Source organism: Chrysochloris asiatica, unplaced genomic scaffold (assembly GCF_000296735.1).
Source record: "Chrysochloris asiatica unplaced genomic scaffold, ChrAsi1.0 scaffold00465, whole genome shotgun sequence".
Classification (NCBI taxonomy): domain Eukaryota; kingdom Metazoa; phylum Chordata; class Mammalia; order Afrosoricida; family Chrysochloridae; genus Chrysochloris; species Chrysochloris asiatica.
Genome location: NW_006408983.1, coordinates 556,274 through 563,986, shown reverse-complemented (window position 1 = coordinate 563,986; position 7,713 = coordinate 556,274). Strand labels below are relative to the sequence as shown.

General features: G+C 37.9%; 1 protein-coding gene across 2 annotated transcripts in view; it reads left to right on the top strand.

Moving 5' to 3' along the window:
* The first annotated feature begins 3,719 nt into the window (after positions 1–3,719).
* ATP8A1 (ATPase, aminophospholipid transporter (APLT), class I, type 8A, member 1) overlaps positions 3,720–7,713 on the top strand; it is a 290,919-nt gene continuing 286,925 nt past the window's right edge. For both annotated transcript variants that reach the window (XM_006877299.1, XM_006877300.1), the window contains exons 1-3: positions 3,720–3,831; positions 5,043–5,142; positions 6,828–6,926. The gene's annotated coding sequence lies outside the window, so the exon portion shown is untranslated. The remainder of the gene's footprint in view (positions 3,832–5,042; positions 5,143–6,827; positions 6,927–7,713) is intronic.

Below are 7,713 nucleotides of genomic sequence, written 5' to 3'. Positions count from 1 at the left end.
AAATACAACCTGCAGATGTCAGCTCAGAGCAGAGTGAGGGCTAGTTTTAATGAGGTTCTTTGTTAAATCCAGATACTAGAAATAGTACATTCTCACTCTGGTTTTTGTACTGTGGTTGTTGTTACTGTTGTTCAGTGCTGTTGAATGACTCTGACTCATAGAGGCCCTATGCACAACAGAACAAAACACTGCCCAGTCCTCCGCCATCCTTAAAATTGTTACGTTTGAGCCCATTGCTGTTGCCACTGTGCCAATCCATCTCTTTTTCACTGACCTCCACTTTTCCAAGCATGATATCCTTCTTCAGGGACCGGTCCCTACTGATACCATATCTGAAGTGAGGAGGAATACATAATAAAATATTTTAGAGAGTTAAGATTTATATGCCTCCATTTGACCATCCCTAGAAGCCATGATGGCAAGAGTTTTTCTCACATTCTTTGGACATGTCAGAAGAGACCAGTCTCTGGACAAGGACATCATACTTTGTGAAGTGGAGGGTCAGTGAAAAAGACGAAGACCCCCTAACAAGATGGACTGACACAGTGGCAGCAACCGTGGGCTCAGACATAACCATATTGTGAGGATGGCACAGGTCCAGGCAGTGTTCCGTTTTGTTGTTCACAGGGTCACTATGAGTCAGAACTGACTAGATGGCACTTACCAACAACAATAATAACATCATCATCTAACCATCCATGTAGTACTAGGAGCAATGTTTGTGTTTAAAACATGATGTGGTAAAAAGTAATCACTGGCCATGTGAGTTTGGGCAAAGCTACATACTATCTCTAAATCTGTAAAATAGGTTTTGTTGTGTTAAGTGTCATCGAGTCGGTTCTGGCTCATAGCGACCCTGTGCAGGGTTTCTGAGGAGCACCTGGTGAGTTTGAACTGCTGACTGTGCAGTTCAAACTGACCTTGCAGTTCAGCACATTAACCAGCAGCGCCATTGTTGTTAAGTGCCATGGAGTCAGTCCCGACTCACCATTACCCTGCATAGCGTTTTCAAGGTTGCCACATTTTCAATAACCATATGCATGCGAAAGCTGGACAATGAATAAGGAAGACCGTAGAAGAATTGATGCATTTGAGTTATGGTGTTGGAAGAGAATATTGAAAGTACCATGGGCTACCAAAAGAACCAACAGATCTGTGTTGGAAGAAGTGCAGCCAAAGTGTTCCTTGGAGGCCAGCATGGCCAAACTTCATCTCTTATACTTCAGACATATTGCCAGGAGGGATCAGTCGCTGGAGAAGGTTATCATGTTTGGTAACATGGAGGGTCAGAGAGAGAGGAAGACCCCCAGCGAGATGAATTGATAATGGGCTCAAGCATGGCAACAATAGTGAGGTTGGCCCCAGGATCTGGCAGTGTTTCGTTCTGCTGTGCATAAGGTTGCTATGGGTTGGTACCGACTCAATGGCACCTAACAACAACAACAACAACACATCTTTACGGGAGCAGAAACCCTCATCTTTCTCCCACAGAATGGGAGTTTCAAACAGATAACAGCCTGACTTGTAATCACTATGCTACCTTGGGGCCACGAATGTCCCCAGTGATGTGTGTAAATTATGGCTTTCTCACCCTATAATACCTCTCTAGCTTGGACAGCTTTTGGTGCATTTTTAAGATGCGCTGGACTGTAAAGTCTGTTTGAACCACAAGGTCGGCTGTTCAAGCTTACTAATTTCTTCTTGGAAACCCTATACGGGGTTGCTTTGGGTTAGAATTGACTTGATAGTACTTAACAGCAACAACTACTACAGGATGAGATCCAGACTGCTTCATAGCATGAGAGGTCCTCTGTGACCTGGCCCCTATGTACTGTTTATAGTCATATCTCTCCCAGTAACAAGGCTGCCTGGTTTATACTCCTCTGGTGGTGCTGTGGGGTAACCATTTAACTGCTAACCACAAGGTCAGTGGTTCAAACTCACCAACTGCTTCTTTAGGGAAAGAAGAGGCTATATCTTCCCCTGTAAGGATTTGCAGTCTTGGAAACCATATATATATATAGTGTTGCTATGAGTCGGAATTGACTCAAATGGCAGGGGTTAGGTATGGTTTGGCATTTATTAGTCTCTCAACTCCTACCCCTCATCCTCCAGTGCCTTTGTGGCGCTGTGGGGTAATGCACTGAATAGTAAGGTCATGTGAATTGCAAGATTGGTGGTTCAAATTCACCAGCTGCTCCTCAGAAACCCTGCACAGGGTTGCTATGAGTCGGAACCGACTCAATGGCACTTAACAACACAATATTACCTGTTTTACAGATTACACTCTCCAGTGCCTTTGCTCGTGGTCTTCAACTTTCTAAAAAGCTTAAAGGACTTGCAGGTTTCATATGGTTATAAAATCCTATGTTTTAATTCTTAAGTGTCACAGATTTGGTTCTGACTCATAGTGACCCTGTATAGGGTTTCTGAGGTGCAGTTGGTGAGTTTGGACCTCTGACCTTGTCGTTCAAACCAACCTTGAGGTCCAGTGTTTATCCTGTAGAGCCCCACCAGGACCTGTGTCATACTTCATCAATACTTGGCTGTTCTTAAGTGCCTTTATCAGAGGGCAGAGACACTTTTGCTTGCCCTCAGAAATACCACTCCTTTGGTATTATTTATTCAGCAAACCTTAAGTTGGTGCTTAAGGTTCCTTTCATTCTTAATAGAAGGTAAACAGCAGTAAAAAGATTTCCTGTTTATTCTCTGTCTTCTGAAACTTGTATGTATTTTCAAAAATGTGTTGTCAGCATTGTAGCAAGGGGCTACTTCATTGAAATTTACCTGAATCTGTTGTATTGCTAAGATAATGGTCAGATGACCTACAGTGATGCTAAGACCCTTAAAGATTGTTGGTGAATATGAATTCTAATTGGAGGAAAGATTAGATGATCATAATGAGGTAAATAATTGTGGTGGTTATCTATTTAAATCTGTTTTTTTGTCTATTTAAATCTTAATAATTATTTTATTCTGTCATCTGTCTACATCCACAAAGTAGTCCTGGTGTGGCGCTGTGGGCTAATGCATCAGACTGCAAAGTTGGTGGTTCAAGCTCACCAGCGGCTCCTTGGAAACCCTATTACAGGGTCACTATGGGTCAGAATTGACTTGACGACACTTAACAACAACAACATCCACAAATGGGGGGAACCCTATGAATCACAAAACCAAAAAAGCATTAAATGTATATGTTAAAAAGTTTTTAATACATTTTCAATTCTCACTATTGCATTTAGTCTTGTCTAAAACAATAATGTAAATTAGTTTCAAATTCTTTGTTACAATTTTTGGACACCACGAATCACAAAACCAAAAAAAGCATTAAATGCATGTGTTAAAATTTTTTTTAAATACATTTTAAATTCTATCTATTGCATTTAGTCTTGTCTAAGATGACAGTGTAAATTAGTTTCAAATTCTTTGTTATTTTTGGACAGCATGTTAAGAAATAGGAGGATATAGTTGAAGATGTCTGCCATTTTTTGAAAATGGATTATTAATGTTTGTCATAACACTTTATGAAATGCTATCTTTTAATCTATTAGAAATGATAGATGTGAAGAGTTTCCTTTTTTATTATAGAAGAAACAAGTACACTGGTCAAGGGATGCATGTGGCTTTCAAGAGATTCTGGATTTTAGAATATATAATTTAGTGTGGATAATACAATGAAACATTTATTATTGAATAAGAACATTATCTCTTTTAAGGTTATGAGAAGACTGATGATGTTTCAGAAAAGACATCACTAGCCGACCAGGAGGAAGTGAGGACTATATTCATCAACCAACCACAGCTGACAAAATTCTGCAATAACCATGTCAGGTAAGAACTACCAAAGTTACTCTGGGACCAGCATCACACCAGAATCCAATAGGCCATCTCCCCTGTACTAATGAAATGAAAATGCTTGCTAAAATTAAACCAGTTGTTATTAGGGGACTCAGTGGTGTCAGTGTGAGTAGATTGTTTTCCCCTCCTACTTTCTGTCCAATAAAGGAGATGTTACTAAGAAATCTGGAAGCAGGAAAGACCTGAAAAAAGACTCTGCCAATTCTATGCGTATTATCTTAACAATGAAAGCTGCTTCTGGGTCTAAATGATTTTGTCTTAATCCTGTTACTAGCATGATATATTATTGTTTTTTGCTTAAAAGGACTTAATGTCTTAGGAGAGATCTTGACTGTTTCATGGAGAACTCCTTTTGATTAAATAGTCTTTAAATTGCAGCTTTTGGTAGTTGTGAAATTTATTATGAAGATTGGAGGTCTGTGGGGATGAGTGCTGTGTTAGGCTTTCATTTCCACAGTAGTACAGACAAAGTTAGTGTAAACACCAGCCACTCATTGCTGCCATGTGAGCCATATCATCAAGTGTACAGTCTAGTGCCAGCATAGTTTTTCTCCAATGGCAGAATTCCCAGATTTGAGAAATGACAATTTACAATTGATACTTACAGCTTCAAATTCTATCATGCCTTTTCTCATTTTGAGGAGTACCATATTTGTCTCCTTTAATCTCCCTTCTTTTTGATAAACAATAGGAAGATCTGGACGTTTCCAAGACCCAAGAGGTGATGTCTCATGGTTTTGGATGTATCTGTTATGTTTAGTGTAGAGTCCTAGCCAAGTCCTAAAGAGTCCATGAAGAGAATGCAGGCAGAACCCCAGAAAATTTTCTTTAACATTATCCTGGAAAGGCCATCCATATTTATAATCTCCTGGGTCTATTCAAACTTTTTTTTTTCTTTCCAAGATTTAATTTTATATGCTATCTTAACTAAAGTTGTTCTTCTCTTCAGAGTTGGCCTAAAAGGACAAAAGATTTTATTCAGAAAATAAAATGTGGTGAATTTATTCTTAACTGTTTATCAATTTCACTATTTTTCATTTAGGTTGTTGACCCTTTGGAATATTCTTCCAATTCGAAATGCATCGCCTAACTTTTTCATATAGCGAGAACAGAACTTTGTAAATGTGGGTATGCTGATGGTGGCATTGTTAAATTTTATGTTACTTTTCGCTTTTCTTTTCCAGCACTGCAAAGTACAACATTATCACATTTCTTCCACGGTTTCTCTACTCTCAGTTCAGAAGAGCTGCTAATTCCTTTTTTCTCTTTATTGCACTGCTTCAGGTAAAGTCATGTTGTGAAAACTTTAGTTCAAAGACATGTGTTCAGGTATTAATAACTATTTCTGTTAAGCCCTTGGCCAGTTCTCTGAAGATGATTTAATACAGAGAGATAACTTGGTGCTGGCCATTTCTGGCTCCTGCTCCAAGCAGTGTCAGTACTGCCTGGTTCATTGCATTGGATTATTTTTTCCTGTGAATTTCATGTAGCAAGTGCTGATCATTTTTTTGTGGTAGATGGGGATGGGGCTTTTTCTTAAAATGTTAATTAAAAAATAATGGTGAAAGTGTCAGATCTAAACCTTGGATGTATAAGAATCAAGTTTAAATCTTGTGTTTTTCTTTGCCTGTGAGTTAGTGGTAATCAGAAAAAATGCCGTATTTTATTAAAAAGTAGGTCCTTAGGTGGGCAGAAACATTTTGCTCTTGGCTACTAACCGAAGGGCTGGCAGTTTGAACCCGTCATATAGCGTCATGGAATAAAGGTCTGAGGTGTGCTTATATTCACTGTATGAAGAATTAGAGCATACAACAAAGTGTAAAGAAAAAATTAAATATTCTGACTCATAGAGATCCTGTATAGGGTTTCCAAAGAATGACTGGTGAGTTTGAACTACCAGTTTTGTGATTAGCAGCCCAGCGCTTATCCAGCATCACCACGCCAGGACTCCCCAGTTACAATTTGGGTGTATATAATTTAGGTGTTTTTTTTTTGTTTTTTTTTTATTCTTTTAATCGTTTATCCAGATTCCTGATATGGTGCTATAAGATAAGCACTTGACCCTAAAGTTGGTTTAAATTGCAAGGTCAGTAGTCAAACTCACCATCCTCTCCTTGGCAACCCTATACAGGGTCGTTAGGAGTTAGAAGTTGAAACTAACTTGACAGTACATAACAACAACAATCATTTATCTTGGTAGCATAGTGGATTAGGAGCTGGCTGCTAACCACAAGGTCACTAGTTCAAATCTACTAGTCACTCTGCAGGAGAAAGATGAAATGTTCTGCTCTGTAAAGATTTATAGCTTTGGAAACCCTATACAGGGTTGCTCTGAGTCGGGTACACAGTACCACCACCAATCATTAATCACTACTTATTTAGTCCTGGTGGGTCAGTGGATTAAGTGTTGGACTGCTAACCTCAAGGTTACCAGCCACTCCACTAGAGAAAGATGAGGCTGTCTGCTCCCATTAAGATTTGTCATCCTGGAAACTCTACAGAGCAGTTCTCTCTCTTACAGTGTAGAAATAAACCTGATGGCAGCGGGCTTGGTTTTTGGTTTAAGCATTGTTGATTGATTTCCTTTATGCAGATAGGATATAGTGTATTTGTTTTATAGTCTGCTTTATTCATGTAGTAATACTTGGATATTTTCCAGTGTTACTCATTGTTTTTCTAAAATATAACTGATAACGATTATGGTGTTTTGGTATATGGACATACTATATTTATCCAGTCTCCTGTTTTAGGTGTAAGTCCTAAACACCAGTGCTTATTGTGAAGCTAATTAACATTCACGTCTAGCTGCTTCTTAGATAATAGCAAATTGCCTCATCCAGTATCAATTGGCTGAGAAGTAAAATCAATTAGGTATATTCTAAGAGGCGTTAAGACTTTACTGTTTTTAAGTCTATTGTAAACATTATAATTCTCACTGGATTTCTCTTTTTTTCCTTTCCATCCAATAGCAAATACCTGATGTGTCCCCAACAGGTCGCTATACAACACTGGTTCCTCTCTTATTTATTTTAGTTGTGGCAGCTATCAAAGAGATAATAGAAGATATTGTAAGTACTTAATTTTTTGTTAAACAAATATGGCTCTGTTATCTTTTTATACATTTATTTTAAACTATTTGTATTTTAAGTTATTTAATTCTTGGCATAACCTGTTTTAAAATGCTCATTCAACATACCAGTGTATCCCCTATCCCTGGAGTTGGGTCCTGCCTGGTTTCTATAGAATTAATAATATTGGCAAAGCTCTTGTTACAATATTCCTTTGTTTTTGTAGGGTAGTAATGAAAGAACTTAATTAGAATGCAGTAATTGGCTGGAAGAGAAAACTTCTTCATTTGAATATTATTTTCAATTAAGTTGAACAAAGTAGATGTTACGGTATCTAAATATAAAGGCTCTTTAAAAATGCCTTCAGTTTTACTTTATTAAATTCTGTTGGTTCCTTTTCACTTTATTTTAGTAGTTCTTGCTTTCATTTTCTCTTTATTTGCTTAAAACAGTAACAGCAAATTTGCTATTTTTGTCATTCTGTGGTAGTAGAAAAAAGAAGTCTAGAGCATAGTTTTTTTTTTTAACTTGGAATTGAGTGAAGACTTACAGAGGAGATCATCAGTTTTGCGTTCAACAAATCATATACTTGGCGGCATTATAATGAATGCAGTCCCCTCCATCAGTTAGCAGTTTATTCCCTACAATATGGTTGACAGCATTTTCCATATTTACTACATCAGTTATCAGTTTGTTCCCTATAATACAGTTGATAATATTTACCGTATTTACTGTAAGTTTTGCATTTCTCCCATGCTACCTTCATCTTTTCCTCTGCCAATCTCCC